At 43.7% G+C, this 21,852-nt stretch overlaps 1 protein-coding gene and 1 pseudogene across 2 annotated transcripts in view; both read left to right on the top strand.

Moving 5' to 3' along the window:
- Positions 1-14,463, top strand: part of LOC309562722 — a 169,081-nt pseudogene extending 154,618 nt beyond the window's left edge. Inside the window, exons 3-5 of the transcript XR_014226225.1 lie at positions 8,887-9,028; positions 12,410-13,791; positions 14,362-14,463. The product of XR_014226225.1 is annotated as an uncharacterized misc_RNA (transcript). The remainder of the gene's footprint in view (positions 1-8,886; positions 9,029-12,409; positions 13,792-14,361) is intronic.
- LOC309564419 (uncharacterized protein) overlaps positions 1-21,852 on the top strand; it is a gene marked incomplete at its 3' end in the record, with an annotated part of 909,898 nt that overhangs the window by 85,979 nt on the left and 802,067 nt on the right.

The raw sequence follows: 21,852 nt of genomic DNA on the forward strand, positions 1-21,852 counted from the left end.
ACACATTTTCACAAGTTCCTCTGATCTCCATGCCCAAATCTCCTAAATAGATATATATATATTTTTTCTCAATACCTTTTTTATATATATTGAGGCGGCACTTCCGGTCCCGGCCACCAAGCCAATTCGTCATTGGGCGATTTCCATGGACTCCTGGGATATCGGCGTCATCTATCCCAGGAGTCTTCTAAATCCCGTGAAATCTTTTTTCAAGACAGGAAGTGACGCGATGGGGAGGAGTTAGGCAACATTTTGGAAGAATTGTTATGGCAACCTGTAATCCACAGACTGTGCCGCGCAGCGCCATCACTGCGCAGGCGCTATATCGGGAGGTGCATGCTGGGTAGCCAGCTGCACCTAATCCAGGAAATATACGGGAGTGGGCTTCAGATGCCCACAACCTCGATGGCCGCTGCCTGCTTCCGAGATCAAGTATACAACCGCTAAAAGTATTTAATGAGGGACAGTCAGCAACTGCCTATATCCATGTTTCTCAAACTTTTTTTTTTGTCTTGCGGCGCACCAAAAAGCTTTTCGCGGCACACCTGAAAATATTTCACAATTTTTGTGGTGAAGAACTTCTTTATTTGAATGCTGAGGGCCTCGCCTCGCTCTCTCCTTGCAACGTTGCTAGATGCCAGGCGGCAGGCGATCCTAGCAACCAGTGCGCCGGACCGCAGTACAGGCCAGCAGAGGATCGGCCTGCCGCCCAGGACTCGTGGCTAATAATGTAAAAGGAGCACTATGGGCCTCGGGGCTTTATAGGGGCCCACTCGGGGCTATAGCCCGGGTCAGCCCCGCCCTTCCCGACGCCACTGACTATGAGAGCCCCCCTTCCCGACACCACTGAATTCCCACACCACACCCGAAATTTTTCTGCGGCACACTAGTTTGAAAAAACACTGGCCTATATCTATGTCTACTGAACCAAATTCTTAAAGACCAATATCACTCCTCCAATCTGACATTAAAATACTGGCTAAGGTGTTAGCCTGCAGATTGGATCATTTCATTTCCGATATAGTCCATCCAGATCAAGTGGGATTCATGGCCAATAAATCTACAGCAGTGAATCTCAGACCCTTATTTATCAACATGCAGACTCCCGCTGAGAATGAGGGCGCTAGAGTGTTGCTGTCACTGGATCTCAGACGCTTTTTTATCAACATGCAGACTCCAACTGAGAATGAGGGTGTTAGAGTGTTGCTGTCACTGGATGCCGCTAAAGCTTTTAAATTTCAAAAGCATTGCGCAGATAAACCCAAGTTGGAAAGCTGCTGGTAAAAACAATACGGATAAGATTGTAAACAGCATATAGAAACAGAAAATTGCCGCTCTAAAATGACAAAAGGGTAAAGGCCCGTACACACAAGTGGAAATTCGGCCGGGAATTTTCGTCCGACGACCGATCTGCCGATTTTCGGCTTGTTAGTATGATGCTTCCGACAACCAAATCCGACTTTTTCACCGAAAAAATCCTGGTGTGCAGGCTATAACATTTTTGTCGACCATCAAAACGCGTCTGATTTTTGTCTCATTAGTACAGATTTCGATGGGGAAAAATCTTATGAGCAAGACTAGGCATGCTCAGAGATGAAAGAACACATACAAAGCAATCCAACACAAGACATCACTTCTGAAGTAGAATTCTGTCATGCGGGAAATTCGTGTGCAGTCTAGAGCACATTCCAACAGACACGACTCTGGACAAAAGACGGACGACCAGTCGGCGGAAATTCATTGCGTGTGTACGAAGCTTTAGTCTCCTAAAGCCCCCGATGACGTTATCTTTCATGAAACACGTGGGGCGGAGTCCATGCTTGTGACGTTACCATGCCCGCTGACCCCATGAGGCTGTCAGCGTAAATCCTGGTACAGATATACATTGCATATGTGCTCGTTTTTAATTGCCTCTATGTAAGTGGTTGGTATCTTTTATCTTTAACCACTTGCCGACCGCCGCACGACTATTTACTGCGGCAGTCAGCCTCTCCTGGGCAAAACGACGTAGACCTACATTGCTCGCCCCCGCAGGCACGCTCCCGCCCCCGCTCGTTCCCTGCCTAGCCCGCGCGTGTGACCGGTGGCTCCGATGTCCGCTGGCCACTCGCGATCTTCCACAGGAGAGGGATAAAGACAGACGGCTGATGTAAACACAGTCGTCTGTCATTCTCCTTGAAGTAATGACAGAGGCTATGCGATCCTGCTATGTAGGATCGTATGTCTCTGTGATTACTTCACTAGCCACGCCCTTACAATTTTTTTTTATTTATTTTACAAAAAATATGTAGCAGGAAACAAATTGGCCTAAAATGTTAAATTTCGAATTTTACTTTTTTTATTTTGAGAATTTCATATAAAAAAATTTGAAAAATATTATTTTTTCAAAATTGTCGCTCTTTTTTTGTTTATAGCGCAAAAAAATAAAAATCGCACAGGTGATCAAATACCACCAAAAGAAAGCTCTGTGGGAAAAAAGGACGTCAATTTCATTTGGGTACAGCGTCGCATGGCCGCGCAATTGTCCGTTAAATTCACACAGTGCCGAAACGCAAAATAGGGCCCGGTCTTTGAGCAGCCAAATCCTCCGGGGCTAAAGTGGTTAAGGCGGTGCCCCAGCCCCCCCCCCCTTTTGAGCCAAACAAGGTCTGCCTGCAGGATTGTTTGGCTCAAAAGAACCATCCAGGACCACCCGGGCACGGACGGAGGGGACATCCATCTCGATACCTGTGTCCTCATTTCAGGGCCCCTGGGAGGGTGTATCCCCCCCCCTTCCTCCCTGTGAGCCCGTTTACCATCTTGGGGATTGATGTCTTTTTAAATGGGGAAATTTTCCCCTCTTTTTTGATACAGTGGGTACTAAGGTGATCTCACCTGTTGTCGTGCTTGGCAGTCTGTAGTTTGACCAGCATTGTTGTATACTTTGACACGTTGCAAATCTGTTTGATGTATATGTAGTGGCTGGATCCTGAAGAAGCTATTTCAGCGAAACGCGTTGATTCATCAATAGATCTTACATTTTATAGTTAGGCCTTGGGACCTGTTATGCAAACGTATCACAATTCTGACTGTATCTATTTTAATGGATTATTTGTATTTAATAAAACTGTTTAAACATTTTACACTGTATGTGGACCTATATTTTTATTATTGGGCACATTTAAATCCCCACCGTCCAGGTCTGATAGTTTCAATTTCCCTACCTTTCCTCTCCCCCCTTTCCTGTGTGCTTCCCACTATCACAGCTGGATTACAATTTTCTTCCCATTTACTATTGTGGGGACAATGGTTGTATCTTGTTTATAGCCTAGCCCTCGCCATACAATTTTCCCCTGTCTGATGTATTTTCATGTGGAAAACCAAATCCACGCCCACATTCCCATAGGATACATCTTTAGTGTAAGTGAGAGACAGGGAGGAGAATTAAAAAGATCAGGAAGGAAGTAGGATGCTCGGATGAGGTGTTTTGAGGGGACTTCAATTATCCCGACATTGACTGGGAAGAGGGGACTACACACTCACAGAAGGCCCGTCTCTTCATGGAAACCTTACAGGACAACTACGTGTCTCAGTTGGTGGATTCTCCTACTAGAGAAAATGCAGTGCTGGATCTATTGATCACTAATGACCCAGAACGAATCTCGGAGGTAGGAGTCCAGGACAACCTGGGCTCTAGCGATCACAGGGTGATCACATTTAGCGTAAATAGCAATATAACAAGGCAAGAGGGGAACATAAGAACCCTAAACTTCAGAAGGGCAAACTTTCCCAAATTGTGCTCGGTGATGGAAAGGGTAAACTGGGACCAAACCCTAGGAACACTGACCACGGAGGAAAAATGGGAATGCTTTAGGAACATATTAAACAAATGCATCTCGCAGTGCATTCCTATGGGAAATAAATTTAGAAGAGACAAAACCAAACCTGGTTCACTAAACCGTAATGTTAAAAAAACTTATTAGGGAAAAGAAAATGGCCTTCAAGAAATACAAATCAGAGGGCACAGTATCGGCTTTCCAGCAATACAAGGAGGCAAATAAGAAAAGTGAATACGAAATCAAAATGGCTAAAATCAACTTCGAGAGACAAATAGCGGAGGATAGTAAAAAGAACCCTAAGAAATTCTTTAAATATATCGACAGCAAAAAAACTAGGGCAGAGCATGTGGCAAACAAAATTAACGATGATGGGAGGATGGTTACAGAGGACACTGAAAAAGCAACAGCATTAGGGACGGGATCATTAGTTCTATATCAGTTTTTGCAGATGACACAAAATTAGGCAGGGCAATAACTGCACAACATGAAGCAGATATCCTACAGATATCCTTGACCGATCCGAAATTCTAATCGTTCTGAAAAGTTGGTATTTGTTGGAAAACGAATAAACAAAACGTTACTATTTCACTCAGGGATTCAGGGATTGGAATTTTTCCCTTGAGTGGGAGCGGCATCTAGGGCTACGTTCCACTGAAGAACGTCTGTCCTCTCTGGCTCCTGATCTTTTAGAGCGTGAGCATGGGGGGCTGAAACCAAAGCAATCTGCATAGGCAGGCACTCTTTTTTCCTAAAAACTTACCAACACGGTGAATTTAAGGGTCTTTTTGCATAAGTAGTGACTGACTCATGGTTGAGAAAAAAATAGGATGGCCAGCTGAAATTAGGATAGCTGAAAAGAAAACAGTAACAGAGAGTGGGTTTTAGACAAAGAAAAGCTTTTTTTTTTTTTTGTTGGGTGCTTTACTTGAAAATATCTGTTAGCCTTTTGTTTCTGTTCATGAGGTTTTCTTGGCAAGGATACCAGAATGGGTTGCCATTTCCTTATCCAGTGGTTATATTATCCTTCTCCAGATTATATTCTCTGCAGCCAAAGATGGATAAACTCGACAAGATGGATAGATAGCATCATCCAAAACAATGTACATGAAGTTAAGTAAGCTCCGGGAGGAGGTGGAGGACAGAAAAGCCTGGCACACTATGGTCCATGAGGTCATGATGAGTTGGACACGACTAAACGACGGAACAATAACAGCAGAGGGAAGCCTGCTGATTCAGACCAGGAGGTAGTCACAGCCAGGAGTCAAATTTGGGAGGCTGTGCATTATCCAACAAGCCAAGGCAGTCTGAGCCTTTTGAATTGTCCAGGGAGAGCGAAAGATCCCCCAGGACTCCCCCATCCACTGGTGTCAAGAAAGCATCCCGTGACCCAAACCAAGATGGTGCCCGGCCTTCCGCACCTGCCAGCGCACATGTGCAGACCATTGCGGCCAAATTACATAATTAAGAACGTCCTTTGTAAAGAAAAGCAGCAATGGGTGGCCGCTCTGTCCCTATTGAGATGCCGTGGATACCCCAGGCGGTGCGGTATTGATCCCCGCCCATGCAAACAAGAGGGAGACAAAAAATCAAATACTATCTAAAAATGGAGACAAAAGGAGCCAAGAAAGAATAAACAAAGGACAAAGGTAAAAGGAAAATACCTATCGGGAGACCGAAATAAAGAGAAAGGCAACCCTGTGTGGTACAAGGGACAAAAAGAGAGACGGCATTAAAAAGCTGGCCCCTCCAAACCCCAGACTGCAGACCCTTACATTGTGGCAGATTTGGTTCCTAGTGAGGAAACACTGCAGGCCCCATCAAGACCTATAGAAGGGGCTCCCAGGCTATTTAGCACATTTAGCAGCCCAATCGCTGGGACTGCGTTCTGGGAGAGGCTGAACCCAGACGGATACTGCACTGAGGCAGAGGTGGGGACATAATACTGCTTACTCTTCACTGGTGCATTGGGTTATGAGGAAAAAAAGGAAGAATGGGGGACGGTTAACAACGCCTTTTTTTTTTATGCTATTCACTGGTCCTGAGTGGTCAAGAGGCAAGCTCTATCAATAGTATGCTGTCATCTTGGCGTCAGGAAAGTGTTTTCTAATTTTTCCAAGAATGTCAAGTCAACACGTTTGCTCCACAGTGCAGTCTACAGCACGTTTGTTGACTACCTGCCTCAACGTTATTGTGCCTCTCCCTCGCTTTTCTCCTTTTAACTATCTGGCACCCATGTACAGTAGCAGACCTCATCATAATGCCCCTCAATGCAGCCAACTTGGCAGTAGGCTCCAGCTGCAGAAACATGTATGCCAATTGGTTTTCTTTGTCTGTTGTCACCTCCCTCTATGCTTCCATTGCTCTCCTCCTCACCTGTGTACACTGTCCGCTCCCTGTACACACTGCCTCTTCTCCCTGTACACACCCCCCTCTTGTACACTTTGCCCTATTTCCCCCTGCACAAACTTCACCACTTCCCGTACACACCCCCCTTGTAGACTTTTCCCGTGCATGCACTGCTCACACTACCACCTCCCTGTATAGACTGTCCCCTCTACAGTCTACACATTGCGCCCCCCCCCCCCCCCACCTTCACAAAAATTATTTTTCTGTTATTAGTGCTGGCTGCAGCTCAACCCCCCCTCCCGAAGCCTTAAATATGGGTGTCCCTATAGGGAAGGTACAGCCAGCACTAAGCCCCACCTTCTTTCCATTCTGCCTCCTTATCTTTTCTGTTTATTGCAGACTGAGGAAGACCCCACCAGCAGATTTTCAGGGCACAGAGAGTGAAACTTTAAGCTAGTAGATTTTTTTTCTCTCGGACCAGTGTAGTAGCTGGCTTGTACTGTTGCCAGCTTGTGTTTTGGTGAATTGAAGTGCACCTCCTGGCTGTAGGTCCAGGCTCAATCTGCAAAAAATAGGATAGATGAGGAGGCCGAGTACTTCACAGCAAAACTTAGGAGGACAAGGAGATGATGGGAGCTGTATGGACTCTGTGTACACTGCCTGTCATATCCCCTCTCCCTAAGTCTAGGACTCCATCTCCATTTGTCAGTATTGTTGGATATTGGTGACAGGGCCAGCTATTAGCCAACTGCTATTGTTAGACTTTTGCACAAATCTAAACATGGACTGGTTTATAGACCTGATACATCCTACATCTGGAACTATTTATCTAACTGTCAATCCAGAGCCTCTGGTTTATAGCCTGGATACATCCTAACTATAGAACCATTTATTCAACTGTCCATCCAGAGCCTCTGGTTTATAGACCGGATACATCCTAAATATAAAACCATTTATCCAACTGTCCATCCAGAGCCTCTGGTCTATAGACCAGATACATCCTAAATATAGAACCATTTATCCAACTGTCCATCCAGAGCCTCTGGTTTATAGACCAGATACATCCTAAATATAGAACCCTTTATCCAACTGTCCATCCAGAGCCTCTGGTTTATAGACCGGATACATCCTAAATATAGAGCCATGTATCCAACTGTCCATCCAGAGTCTCTGGTATATAGACCAGATATGTCCTAAATATAGAACTGTTTATCCAACTGTCAATCCAGAGCCACTGGTTTACAGACCAGATACATCCTAAATATAGAAGCATTTATCCAATTGTGCATCTGAAGTTGCTGGATTGGAGAACAGACACATAATAAATATTGAGATGGAGATACTTTCCTATTATATTGGGTAGAACGTGGAGACAGGAAGAGTGTGATTGTACAGACAAAGGAAGTGATACCACAGCTGGAGAGGAAGTAATGTCAGGTGCAGACAGGAAGTTATGTAACTAAGGAACAGGAAGTGATGTAGGGGACTAAAACAGGAAGTCGAGTGAGGTTAAGTTGTGAGGAAATAAAGAGAAGACGTTATTGGAACTGGCAGCAGAGGAAGTAATAACAATAATTAATTTAGAAGGACACAAGGATCTCTACAAGGACGTCATGATGGAGAATCAGCCGCCCCTCACATCACCGGGTAAGAGGAGACTTTATTGTAAAGGAGAGAGCAGTACGGAGGATCCACCTAGATCCCCCATCATCTGATAAACACATAGAAACAATGTATTCAGTCAGTGTGTGTATTTTCTACAGATGGATCCAGTAATGGGAACCCACCAGAGAGATTACCCCGTCCTCTGTATTCCCGGGACTCCACACAAGAAGATCACACCATCCCTCACCAACATCAGGTAGGTGGGACTGAGCAACTAGAACCCAAATACCTTGTAGAATTCTACGCTTGGAAATAACAGTCTTATATTTCATCTTTCATCTTGTTTCCTGTTATAAATCTGTTCTCTCATATTTGAGACAAGAAGGGTACCCCCAATTGTTTGGGACTGTAAATGCCAAATTCTCTCATATTTGGGGTTTAGGGTGAAGAACTGAAAGACATCAAAGTTGAGGTTAAAGTGGAAAAAGAAGAGAAGGTTGGGGATCAGCAGTCTATGGAGGAGGGAGGTCCTCTGTATTCCCGGGATTCCACACCGGAAGATCACACCATCCCTCACCATCACCTGGTAGGTAGGACTGAGCAATTACAACTCAAAAGTATTCTAAGCTACTAGATATTTCTCTATTAAATCTCTTGCTCTATTAAAATGTTTTCTTTATTCTTTGGGGTTTAGGGTGAGAGATTTCCCCCTCCTCTGTGTTCTTGGGATTCCATAACAGAGAAGCACACCATCCCTCCCCATGATAAGGTAGGTAGTACTGGGCATCTAGACCTAAATATTTATTCTAAGCCATGAGATGACGTTACTCTATGTAGTCTCTTGTTTTACTTTGATATCTGAAGTGCAGCCTTTGTTACCCCCCCCCCCCATCCCACTCTTCTAGCTCCTTTGAGCACCCTACATTTTTCAGTTTAATTTTTTTAATATACATTAATTTTCTCTGTGGGTCTGAAGCCCATTTACATGTCATCACATCTCATTGCGGGTCCTCTTCCTCCTTGTGTTCTTACAACGGAGGGTGCACACTGAATGACGTGTCATTTTGTAATTTTTATATCTGCCTTGAGTTGACTTGAATATTATTTTGGGGTTTAGGGTGAAGAACGGATTAATATAAAAGCTGAGGTGAAAGAAGAAGAAGTAGAGACGTATGTGGGGGGTGATCAGCCGTCGACGGAGGAGGTTGGGATAATTATGAAAAGTGAACAGGAGGACATTTGTCTACATATCAACACAAGTAAGTAACAGAGACAATGGAAGAAACTGTTTACCTTCTCATTATACTTCTGTGTATAAGGATTGTAGTTTAACCACTTGTTTACTGGGCACTTACTGTATATCCCCCTTCCTGACTAGCCAATTTTCAGCTTTCAGAGCTGTCGCTCTTTGAATGACAATTGCACGGTTATGCAACACTGTACCCAAACACATTTTTATTTTTTCACACAAATAGAGCTTTCTTTTGGTGGTGTTTAATCACCACTGGGGTTTTTTTAATTTTTGCTAAACAAACAGAGACCGAAAATTAAAGAAAAAAAAAAGAAAAGGCTATTCATATTTCGTTATATGTTATAACATGTTTCAAACAGGTAATTTGATTTGATGGGCTGATGGGCACAGATAGGCTGTACTGATGGGCACAGATGGGCTGTACTGATGGGCACAGATGGGCTGTACTGATGGGCTGTACTGATGGGCACAGATGGGCTGTACTGATGGGCACAGATGGGCTGTACTGATGGGCACAGATAGGCTGTACTGATGGGCTGTACTGATGAGCACTGATGGGCTGTACTGATGGGCACAGATAGGCTGTACTGATGGGCACTAATGGGTTGTACTGATGGGCACAGATAGGCTGTACTGATGGGCACTGATGGGTTGCACTGATAAGCACAGATAGGCTGTACTGATGAGCACTTATGAGGTGGCACTGATCAGAATGCACTGATAGATGGCACAAAGATGTGGTAATGAAGGGCTGCACTGATGGGCACTTAGGGGACTGATGTCCCTCTAACAGAAGCCGGTTAAGGACTTTCTTCTTTTCTTCAGGCTGACAGTGTCAAAAAGAGCCGGTAACTGGCTTCTGTTTACTTTCGCAATCTACTGTCATTAGCTGACAGCTGATCATGTGGTAAAGGGCCCTCTGTGATTGACCCTTTACCCTGCTCTGTGATCAGCCATGTCCCAAGAACTTAGCAATCACTGAGCGCGCTGCCCAGCGGGTGCACATGCGGCGTGAGAACAGGAGGACATCTATGTACATCTTCCCGGCATTTGAAGTCCGCGCTGTAGCCATCTTTTGGCTATAGCATAGGCGTCAAATGGTTAACAAAATATGTTCGATAAATATCAGGTTTTTGTCTGTAGGCAGGTGCTAAAAGGGTAAATATGTGTTTGCCTACTAAAGGGTTAATGTTTGGTCTTGCAAGAGTTAACACTTGGTGCTGTGATGCACCTTCCCCCGCATGTGTCACTTCTTGCTTCTAAACTGGACCGGACCTCGGGGTCTCACAGTGTGTGGGAGGTGATCAGTAAGGATTCTGAAAAGAGGTGAACCTGGACTGCGTGGTGGGGTTTCCCCTTATCGGGACCCTGGGAAGGGTTCCCAGGACCTGACATTGATGCTATTTACTGGGGGTCAAATAAGCTCTAAAATGTTATGAACCACTCCGCACAGCACAACTAAATCCTGTACATTGTTATTAGAGAGAGAGTGGAAATGCAATTGTGATTCTGTATATCGCTCATATGTACTTCTATGGAACCTGGACAGAACTGTAAATATAACTATTCACTAAATAACTTATTGGTTAAGAGTAATCATCAGTGCTACTTTGGAAGAGAAGGGCCTTTACAGTGTATTGGGGAGAACTGGGGAACGAAATGTACAATTTAGTTAAGTCCTGATGTCATGGAGTGAAGTGTGATGAGAAGGAGCAGCCAGTTAGAGACAGAAAGAATGGTGTTGGCTGATGACAGATGTTTTGTAGGTAAGGTAGCTTGGCACGTGGCTGGGCTCCTATGTTAAGGCCCACTGCAGCACAGAACCCTCCTAGGGACCGTGCCTGGAACCATGGGGTGCAAGGCTTTGCAAAGTAAGTGTGGGGATTCCCACCTTTGCCATGTGCTGGGTTGTGATCCATGCCAAGCTGGCCATCTCCATCCTTTGGACACTTTTAGTACCTGTAAGTGTGCATGACCTCATTGGTGGTACACTGGAGTTGGCACATCTGGAGTATTGATCTGCTCATGTAATGCTTGTACTATACGCTTCACATGATTGCATATTTTCCATCAGATTTATTGACTTGTGTTTCGGTATAAGTGAGTGCAGTCTCCCTACCACCTTTTCTGATTATTCACTTTTCGTGCAGTGCAGAGCTTTCCCATATTGAATATTTTTCACAGAGTTGTCACAGATAATGGTCAATCTCCATTCCTCAATATAACATCATGTTCCCAACAAATGAGGAGGAGATACTGTACACCATATGAAAGGTCCATCTCCATTCCTCAATATAACGTCATGTTCCCAACAAATGAGGAGGAGATACTGTACTCCATATGAAAGGTCCATCTCCATTCCTCAATATATTGCCATGTTCCCAACAAATGAGGAGATACTGTACACCATATGAAAGGTCCATCTCCATTCCTCAATATAACGTCATGTTTCCAACAAATGAGGAGGAGATACTGTACATCATATGAAAGGTCCATCTCCATTCCTCAATATAACGTCACGTTCCCAACAAATGAGGTGGAGATACTGTACACCATATGAAAGGTCCATCTCCATTCCTCAATATAACGTCATGTTCCCAACAAATGAGGAGGAGATACTGTACACCATATGAAAGGTCCATCTCCATTCCTCAATATATTGCCATGTTCCCAACAAATGAGGAGGAGATACTGTACACCATATGAAAGGTCCATCTCCATTCCTCAATATAACGTCATGTTCCCAACAAATGAGGAGGAGATACTGTACACCATATGAAAGGTCCATCTCATTCCTCAATATAACGTCATGTTCCCAACAAATGAGGTGGAGATACTGTACACCATATGAAAGGTTCATCTCCATTCATCAATATAACGTCATGTTCCCAACAAATGAGGAGGAGATACTGTACACCATATGAAAGGTCCATCTCCATTCCTCAATATAACGTCATGCATGTTCCTAGCATATGATGTGGCATCTCAGTTACTCCCCCATAGTCGTCCATAATAAACAATCAAATGTTATGCAGTGTGTCATTGTTATTTTGAGTGTTTTATATTATTTAATGTTTTTTTTTTCTTCATATTGTAATGTTAGAGTTGTACCCAGTTCCATCTCAGAGCTTTTCATAATTTTAAATCCAGACAATGCAACGTAGGAAGAAACCACTGATGCATTTTAGCTAATGAAGATTTAGTCAGCTATTTATTAATAAAGAATTTGCAGATCATATATGGACTCGGTGTGAACACTTTTCTGATTGATTTTGGAGGGAGAACAGGAGCCCAACTGTGAGATCGGCATTTCCACTGACGGGGAGGAGGGGCTAAAACTCCAGTTATTTGTGACCAACTGACATTTTTTATATATTTTTTCCAACAGATGGATGTTATGTCGGGAATTCCTCGGAGAGACATCTTCTATTATCTGCTGATTGTAAGTCAGAAGATAATGTCATCACACAGGATCCTCCAGGAGGAAATCCAAATACACAAAATATCCATCACAGACCTTCCTGTCCGGAGACATCAATGGATCCCTCTGATCAGGGGGAATCTTCTCACCAATCACATACTATGATTGCAAATATCCATTTAGGATCTCACACTGCAGATAGATCAGCAGATCCTTCTAATCCCAAGGAATCTTCCTCATCCCATGAAGGAGTTCACCGAGATGAGATTCCATTCTCATGTTCAGAGTGCGGGAAATGTTTTACCCAGAAAGGAAACCTTAATAGACACCAGAAAATTTACATGGGTATGCGTCTTTATTCATGTTCTGAGTGCGGGAAATCTTTCCATAAAAAAGATCACTTTGTTAGACACCAGAGAATGCACACAGGTGAACGTCCCTATTCATGTTCAGAGTGCGGGAAATCTTTCCACAAAAAAGATCACTTTGTTAGACACCAGAGAATGCACACAGGTGAGCGTCCCTATACATGTTCAGAGTGCGGGAAATCTTTCAATAAAAAAGATCACTTTGTAAGTCACCAGAGAATTCACACAGGTGAACGTCCTTATTCATGTTCAGAGTGCGGGAAATCTTATACAAACAAAAGAGAACTTGTACAACATCAAAGATTTCACACAGGTGAGCGTCCTTATTCATGTTCAGAGTGCGGGAAATCTTTCCATAGAAAAAATATTCTTGTTACACATCAGAGAATTCACACAGGTGAGCGCCCCAATTCATGTTCAGAGTGCGGGAAATCTTTCACTAACAAAGGAGACCTTGTTACACATCAAAGAATTCATACGGATGAGCGTCCCTATTCATGTTCAGAGTGCGGGAAATCCTTTATTCAAAAAGGAGGCCTTGTTAGACATCAGAAAATTCACACAGGTGAGCGTCCTTATTCGTGTTCAGAGTGCGGGAAATCTTTCACTGATAAAGAAAACCTTGTTGAACATCAGAGAGTTCACACAGGTGAGCGTCCCTATTCATGTTCAGAGTGCGGGAAATCTTTCACTTCTAAAGTACACCTTGTTAGACATCAAAGAAATCACACAGGTGAGCGTCCTTATTCATGTTCAGAGTGCGGGAAATCTTTTGCTCAAAAAGGAATCCTTGTTGAACATCTAAAAATTCACACAGGTGAGCGTCCCTATTCATGTTCAGAGTGCGGGAAATCTTTCAATCATAAAGGAAATCTTGTTAAACATCAAAGAATTCACACGGGTAAACATCCTTAGTTTTGTTCAGAGCGCAGGAAATATTTTAATAGGAAGGGAAACCTTGTGCTACACCAAAGAATTCATATGGGTGAGCTTCTTTAAAGTAGAGTGCAACCCATTTTTACAAGTAGTGTGGATGGTGGGGGGAGAGCCGTCGGAGAATGTAGTGTGGATGGTGGAGGAGAGCTGTCGAAGAATGTAGTGTGGATGGTGGAGGAGAGCTGTCGGAGAATGTAGTGTGGATGGTGGGGGGAGAGGTGTCGGAGAATGTAGTGTGGATGGTGGAAGAGAGCTGTCAGAGAATGTAGTGTGGATGGTGGAGGGAGAGCTATCGGAGAATGTAGTGTGGATGGTGGGGGAGAGCTGTCGGAGAATGTAGTGTGGATGGTGGGGGAGAGCTGTCGGAGAATGTAGTGTGGATGGTGGGGGAGAGCTGTCGGAGAATGTAGTGTGGATGGTGGGGGGAGAGGTGTCGGAGAATGTAGTGTGGATGGTGGAAGAGAGCTGTCAGAGAATGTAGTGTGGATGGTGGAGGGAGAGCTATCGGAGAATGTAGTGTGGATGGTGGGGGAGAGCTGTCGGAGAATGTAGTGTGGATGATGGAGGAGAGCTGTCGGAGAACGTAGTGTGGATGGTGGAGGAGAGCTGTCGGAGAATGGTGAGCATCCCTATTCATTTTCAGAGTGCGGGAAATCTTTTAATAGGAAGGTAAACCTTGTGCTACACCAGAGAATTCATATGGGTGAGCTTCCTTAAAACAGAGTTCCACCCATTTTTACAAGAAGTATGGATGGTGGAGGAGAGCTGTCGGAGAAAGTAGTGTGGATGGATTTTCTCTGAATATTAAACTCCTCTTTCATAAGACTGTTTAGATCTAGAAAATTATGAAAGGAAGACGCTGTTCTGGTTTGGAAGGATAAATGCTCTTGGACTAAGGACAACATTGACAGATTTTTGTATCTTTTTTAAGCTATCCCAACTTAGGGCCCATCTTCCTTTTTTAAAAACAATTGCAGAAACTCTTCACTATCTTTGTCTGGATTTCAATACAACCTCAACTGAATAGTAAAACATTGTATCTCCCTAAACAGAAAGGAGGCCTAGTTGCCCCAGACATTGCACTTTGTTTTTAAGCATCAGTCCTGGTGAGGCTTTTCCACTGGTTCCACAACGTTCCATTTAACTTAGTCCACATTGAGCAGACTTTATCCCCACTTGATCTCCGGTTCTCCCATGGACATTACCAAATAAGCGGAAGGACACGGGTTTCGTGTTGCCACCTAAAGACTAAACCATAAATTTGTAGAATTGGTGGATCACTGCTTCTATTATCTCTATGTAGGCCCAATGACACCACAATTTGACAATCCTTCTTTTCCCATTGGTATACATAGATCATTAATTGGTTCCTGGAGTAACGCTTCACCAACAACTCTAGACCAGATTGATTTACAGTGATGTAAAATGTGTACGCTTTCTATTAAAGGGCATGACCGATATTCATTAAATGAGTCCTGTGTATATTGGTAACCATTTTAGAACATTGTTAAAAATTCATATGTATATACAATTATTATGTGTATGTTGTGAATCTGTGCATCAATTTCACTTTGTTTTTCAATCTTTTGTTTTGCCATAATTAAAAAGAATTATGTGCCGAATGTACCCGTTTGATTCAGAAAATGCTAATAAAGATTCTCAATTGGATTTAGGTCTGCACCTTTACTGGACTGTTCTAACCCATGAATATGATTTGATCTAAAACATTCTATTGTAGCTCTGGCTGTATGTTTAGGGTTGTTGTCCTGCTGGAAGGTGAACCTCCGCTCCAGTCTCTTTTAGACAGGTTTTCTTCTAAAGCCCCGTACACACGCGTCGAAAATTGGCAGGGAATTTTCGGCCAACGTCCGATCTGCCGATCTTCGGCTTGTTAGTATGATGCTTCCAACAATCAACTCCGACTTTTTGGCCGAAAAAAATCTGGTGTGCAGACTATAAAATTTTTGTTGGCCGTCAACACAACGGCCGATTTTCGTGCAGTCAGTACAGATTTCGACAGGGAAAAAATCTGATGAGCAAGTCTAGGGTTGTTGTCCTGCTGGAAGGTGAACCTCCGCTCCAGTCTCTTTTAGACAGGTTTTCTTCTAAGATTGCCCTGTATTTGGCTCCCTCCATTTTCCCATCACCTCTGACCAGCTCTGTCCCTGGTGAAGAAAAGCATCCCCACAACATTATGTTGCCACCATCATGTTTCACAGTGGGGATGGTGTGTTCAGTCAGGGTGATGTGCAGTGTTAGTTTTCCGCCACACAGCGTTTTTCTTTTAGGACAAAAAAGATAAAATTTTGGTCTTATCTCACCAGAACACCTTCTTCCACGTTTGCTGTGTCCTTTACATTGCTTCTCGCAAACTTCAAACAGGACTTCTTATGGCTTTCTTTCAACAATAGCTTTCTTCTTGTCACTCTTCCATAAAGGGAAAATTTGTGGAGTGCAGGACTAATAGTTGTCCTGTGGACAGATTCTCCCACCTGAGATGTGGATCTCTGCAGCTCCTCCAGAGTTACCATGGGCTTCTTGGCTGCTTCTCTGATGAATGCTCTCCTTGCCCGGCCAGTCAGTTTAGGTGAACGGCCATGTCTTGGTAGGTTTACAGTTGTGCCATACTCTTTCCATTTTTGGATGACGGATTGAACAGCACTCTGTGAGATGTTCAAAGCTTGGGATATTTTGTTTATAACCTAACCCTGCTTTAAACTTCTCCACAACGTTATCCCTGATCTGTCTGGTATGTTCCTTGGCCTTCATGATGCTGTTTGTTCACTAAGGTTGTCTAGCAAACCTCTGAGGGCTTCACAGAACAGCTGTATTTATACTGAGATTCAATTACACACAGCTCTATTTACTAATTAGGTTACTTCTGAAGGCATTTGGTTCCACTAGATTTTAGTTAGGGGTATCGGAGTAAAGGGGGCTGAATACAAATACACGCCACACTTTTCAGATATTTATTTGTAAAAAAATTTGTAAAACATTTATCATTTTCCTTCCACTTCACAATTATGTGCCACTTTGTGTCGGTCTATCACCTAAAATCCCAATAAAAGACATTTAGGTTTTTGGCTGTAACATGACAAAATGTGGAAAATTTCAAGGGGTGTTTCAAGACACTCTAATATGTCTGCACCTATGCAGGCCAAATGACAACACTATTTGACATCATGTCTTTTCCCATTGGTATACATAGATCAGTAATTGTTCCCTGGAGTAAAGCTTCCCAGCATCAATATTTTCTTCTACCCATTCTCCATCTGGCCCTCTCAATATTATCTCTAATTTACCTGGATTACAGACTGGGATCTTGAACCAACAACTCACCTCTTTCATCCAATCTTTGCTGGACAGACGCAGGTTGGTTTCTCATCCTACTCCCTTAGAGAAACTATCGTTATTATGTGACCCGCCCCCCCACCACACTTGATTTCCCAAATTTACTAAATATGTCCACTTCTACTAAACCCAATCTCTCACTTTTTATACAGCTACAGTACTTGAGAAAGAGGATTAGGCACAAAACTCAGCAGTGAGGGTCAAAAAAAGCATTTACTTTCTCTCACAACATTTTTGTTGGTCGTATCCATTGGTATAGATGTTCAGATGTCCTTCACCGTATCAATCCAACCTTGCCTAACATATGCTGGAGATGTCATAATTCAGTGGGCTAGACTAGACCAGAATAATTTACAGCGATGTCAAATGTGTAAGTCTACTATGAAGGGGCATGACTGATATTCATTCAAAGCCTCCCGGAGTCAATATTTTCTTCTGCCCATCCTCCATCTGGCCCACTCACTATTATCTCTAATTAAAAAGGATTACAGACTTGGTTCTTGAACCAACAACTCCCCTCTTTCATTCAATCTTTGCCAGGCAGACGAAGGTTGGTTTCTCATCCTAATCCCTTAGAGAAACTATTGTTATGTGACTTGACCCCAGCACTCGATTTCTCAAATTTTCTCAATATTGTCTACTTTTACTTACCCCAAACTCCCACTTTATACATCTACAGTACTTGGGAAAGAGGATCGGGAGAAAGCATTTATTTTCTCTCATAATCTTTCTGTTGGTCGTACAGCCCAGGGAAAGAGCTTCAAAATTCTTACCTATTGGTATAGAAGTCCAGATGTCCTTCACTGTATCAATGCAACATTCCACAACATATGCTGGAGATGTCATTATTCAGTGGGCTAGACCAGATTGATTTACAGTGATGTCAAATGTGTACGTTTACTATGAAGGGGCATGACCGATATTCATTAAATGAGGCCTGTGTATATTGGTAACCCTTTTAGAACATTGTAAAAAATTCATATATATATATATATATATATATATATACACAGTTCTGTGTACAGTGGAACCTTGGTTTACGAGTACCTCTGTTTACGAGCGTTTTGAAAGACGAGCAACATTTTTTTTAAAAAACTGTCTTGGTATACGAGCACTGTCTTGATATACGAGCAGTTTTATACTCTAAAAGCATGCCATCCCCTCTGTAAATGCACTCTCTCACATACCATTATGTGTCCCAGCGCTTGTACAGTGTATAAACATGCCGATTTATATTGTTTTAGAGTGTCCCTGCACTTACTGTATGTATGTGTCTCCTCGTTTCTCTGTCTCTCTCTCACCTCGGCTCTGTGCTCTACCCGGCGGGAGGGGCCGATCACTCCTTCTGACGTCATCTGAGGAGGAAGCAGAGGGCTGCAGTGAAGTGAGTGAACAGCCAGACAAGCACTATACAGTATAATCGGCATCTGTTATGTAGTACAGCACGAACACAGGGACACATAATGTTTAACAAAGGAGATGGCATACTTATACTGTACAGTAATGTACTACTTTATATATAACAGCATATATTTATATTACTATAAATGCTTGTGGAACGAATCATCTGAGTTTCAATGCTTTCCTATGGGAAAACTTGCTTTGATATACGAGTGTTTTGGATTACAAGCAAGCTGCTGGAACCAATTATACTCGTAAACCAAGGTTCCACTGTATTTAGTAAATTTGTGCTTTAGTTTCACTTTGTTTTTTCGTTCTTTTGTTTTGCCATAATTAAAAAGAGGGATGAGTGGAATGTACCTGTTTGATTCAGAAAATGCTAATGAAGTTTGAGGCTGGGTTCACACTATTGCAGCTTCCTCGCATCCAATTTTTCAATGGAGCCGGTTCACACATCTCCACACACCAACATGGCAGCATACTAGTGATCAATAATTAGCTGCCAGGGTGGGTTCTGCTTATCAAATCAATTCTTTAATTAGGATGGAACAGAAGACTGCATAGCCCTTCCTCCAAAGTCCACTTTGACAAGGCACCTAGTTCTACTCCATAATGCTTGAAAAACTATGCTGGGACGACCATTAATGAAACGGCTCTGGCAGAGTGCGCAGCCACCGCTGACAGAGGCTCAGGACCCCTTGCCCTAAATGCACAACCAAGCCTGCTAGTGTCCTGGCAGTAGCCTCTTATTCTTGATTACTTCCAGCTGGAACGATGAAAGACTTAGTTAATCTGCAAGGAGCAGTTTTGGACAGATACTTCTTTAGAGTTCTGAAAACGTCCCATTCGTGTGACTTTCCAGTGTGATCATCTGGAACATTAGGTAATTGTAAGATGTCTGTTAAATGGAGGGCCGTCGCTACCTTTGATACAAGATGACCTACAGGAAAAAAACTCTACTCTTTCTGGAAAGAAAACAATATGTTTTTATGGAGCTCCAAGAGCTTACATCTTGAACATCCTTCTGCCTGAAGATACTATGATAGATACTGCTTTGTTGGTAATGTCCCAAACCGGACGCTGCTCTGTTAGAGCAAATGGTTGAACTGACAGGAAATCCAGCAACATAAATAGGTCTCACTTGGGAAAGACTCTCCGTCTTGGTGGTTGACTCCTCATGACTGCCTTCAAAAATTGTGCAACTAAAGGATCTTTGGCCCCTTTCAAAGTTGTTATTGCCGATACAACCAACATTTGCAACCTCAATGAGTATGGGTTAAGGCCAATGTATAATCCAGCCTAGAGGCAGTCCAGAAGAGCTGTCACCGGAAGCACAGTAGGATCAAAGTCTCGCCCTGCCAAGAAAAATGCAAATTTGTTTCCGATTTTGGCATAGATGTTGTTAGTAGAGTGTCTTCTAGCACTCAACAAAGTAGAGCCCGCTCTGGAGCAACCTAGATTCTCAAGCCTCCCCTTTTAGCTGCCATGCTTGCAGCCTCAGTCTGCGTATGTGCGGAAGGGGAATTGGCTTCTGTATCCTGAAGTAAATGTCCAGGGACACCAATGCCTCCGTGGCCAATATGGAGAAATGGGTATGACTACCATATTATCTCTCGACCGCTTTAAGAGGAATCTCATTACGAGAGATGTTGAGAGAAATATATAGGCTAGAATGCAGTTCCAGGAGAGACCAGAGCATCTGTCCCCTCTGCCTGGGCATGCGAAAACCGGGTCAGACATTTCCCAAGTTTGTGATTGGTGCAGGAAGCGAAGTCTGTCTGTGGTAAGTCCCACATGTGGACCAGATCGGAGAAGACCTGAGGCACAGGGCAAACTAGTGATCTGGGAAACTTACATGATAGTCGGTCTGCCTGCATGTTAAGATTCTCTAGGAGGTAACCATGCTCTCCAAATTTGTAGGTGATTTTTTGTCCCGGACATTATGGGTTTCTGCAGGGTGTGTGAGGATCTTCTGGTGTCCACAATTTTTCCAGACTTTAGGTTAGAAGAAAAATGTCGTCCAGGTAATGGCGAAGCGGGAGACCCTGTTCTCTGAGTGGAGCTAATACGGCACTGAGAACTTTGCAAATATGCTCAGAGACATGCACAAGCCAAACTGAAGATGAAGGACAAAAACAGGAAACGCCACCTAAGTGTAGTATTATAGACAATGTATTGTCACACAAATAATAACTCACAAGATAAAAGTAGGTAATAGGCTCATCAATGTAGGTAGGCAGGGGGGGCCGTTCCAATCTGTCCCTTGTCCTCTTTATGCACGCCGTCCACGGAGCTACATGTTGTTCGTCCAGCTGTTGCGGTTCTCCCGTGCACCAGGAAGCAAACCAGCATGGACTGCAAGTGGAAGTGATGTCACCGGAAGACGAGGGGATGGCAAGAATGGCAGGCTACGCGCTCGAAACAACAGCTCGTTCTTAGGCTAGGCCTGCCTACTCTTCACTGGGATAACTGAGTTATGAGGAAAAAAGAAAGAATGGGGGGGCGGCTAATTACGCCTTTTTTATGCTATTCACTGGTCCTGAGGGAGTGGTAAAGAGGCGGAGCTCTATCACTAGTATGCTGCCATATTGGCATCTGAAAACTGTTTTCTAGTTTTTCCAAGAAAGAGTCAACAGTGCAGGCTACAGCACGTGTGTTGACTACCTGCCTCAACGATGTTGTGCCTGCCCCTCATTTTCCTCCTTTTAACTATCTGACACCCATGTACAGTAGCAGACCTCATCATAATGCCCCTCAATGCAGCCAACTTAGCAGTAGGCTCCAGCTGCAGAAACATTTATGCCAATTGGTTTTCTCTGTCTGTTCCCTCCCTCTATGCTTCCATTGCTCTCCTCCTTACCTGTGTACACTGTCCGCTCCCTGTACACACTGCCTCTTCTCCGTGTACATGCTGCCACCACTGTCACCCTTCTTGTACACAGTGCCCCCCTTTTCCCTGTACACACCGCCCTCTTGAACACTTTGCCCTATTTCCTCCTGCGCAAACTTCACCACTTCCCGTATACACCCCCCTTGTATACTTTTCCCCTGCATGCACTGCCCACCCTGCTCACGCTACCACCTCCCTGTAGAGACTGTCCCCTCTACACATTGCGCCCCCCCCCCCCCCCCACCTTTACAAAAAATATTTTTTTCTATCAGTGCTAGCTGCAACTCAACCTTCCCCCGAAGCCTAAAATATTGGAATCCCTATAGGGTAGATACAGCCAGCACTAAGCGCCGCCTTCTCTCCATTCTGCTGCACTCTGCCTCCTTATCTTTTCTGTTTATTGCAGACTGAGGAAGACCCCACTAGCAGATATTCAGGACACAGACAGTGAAACTGTCAGTTAC

The sequence above is a fragment of the Pelophylax lessonae genome (assembly GCF_965119305.1).
Source record: "Pelophylax lessonae genome assembly, chromosome: 9".
NCBI lineage: Eukaryota > Metazoa > Chordata > Amphibia > Anura > Ranidae > Pelophylax > Pelophylax lessonae.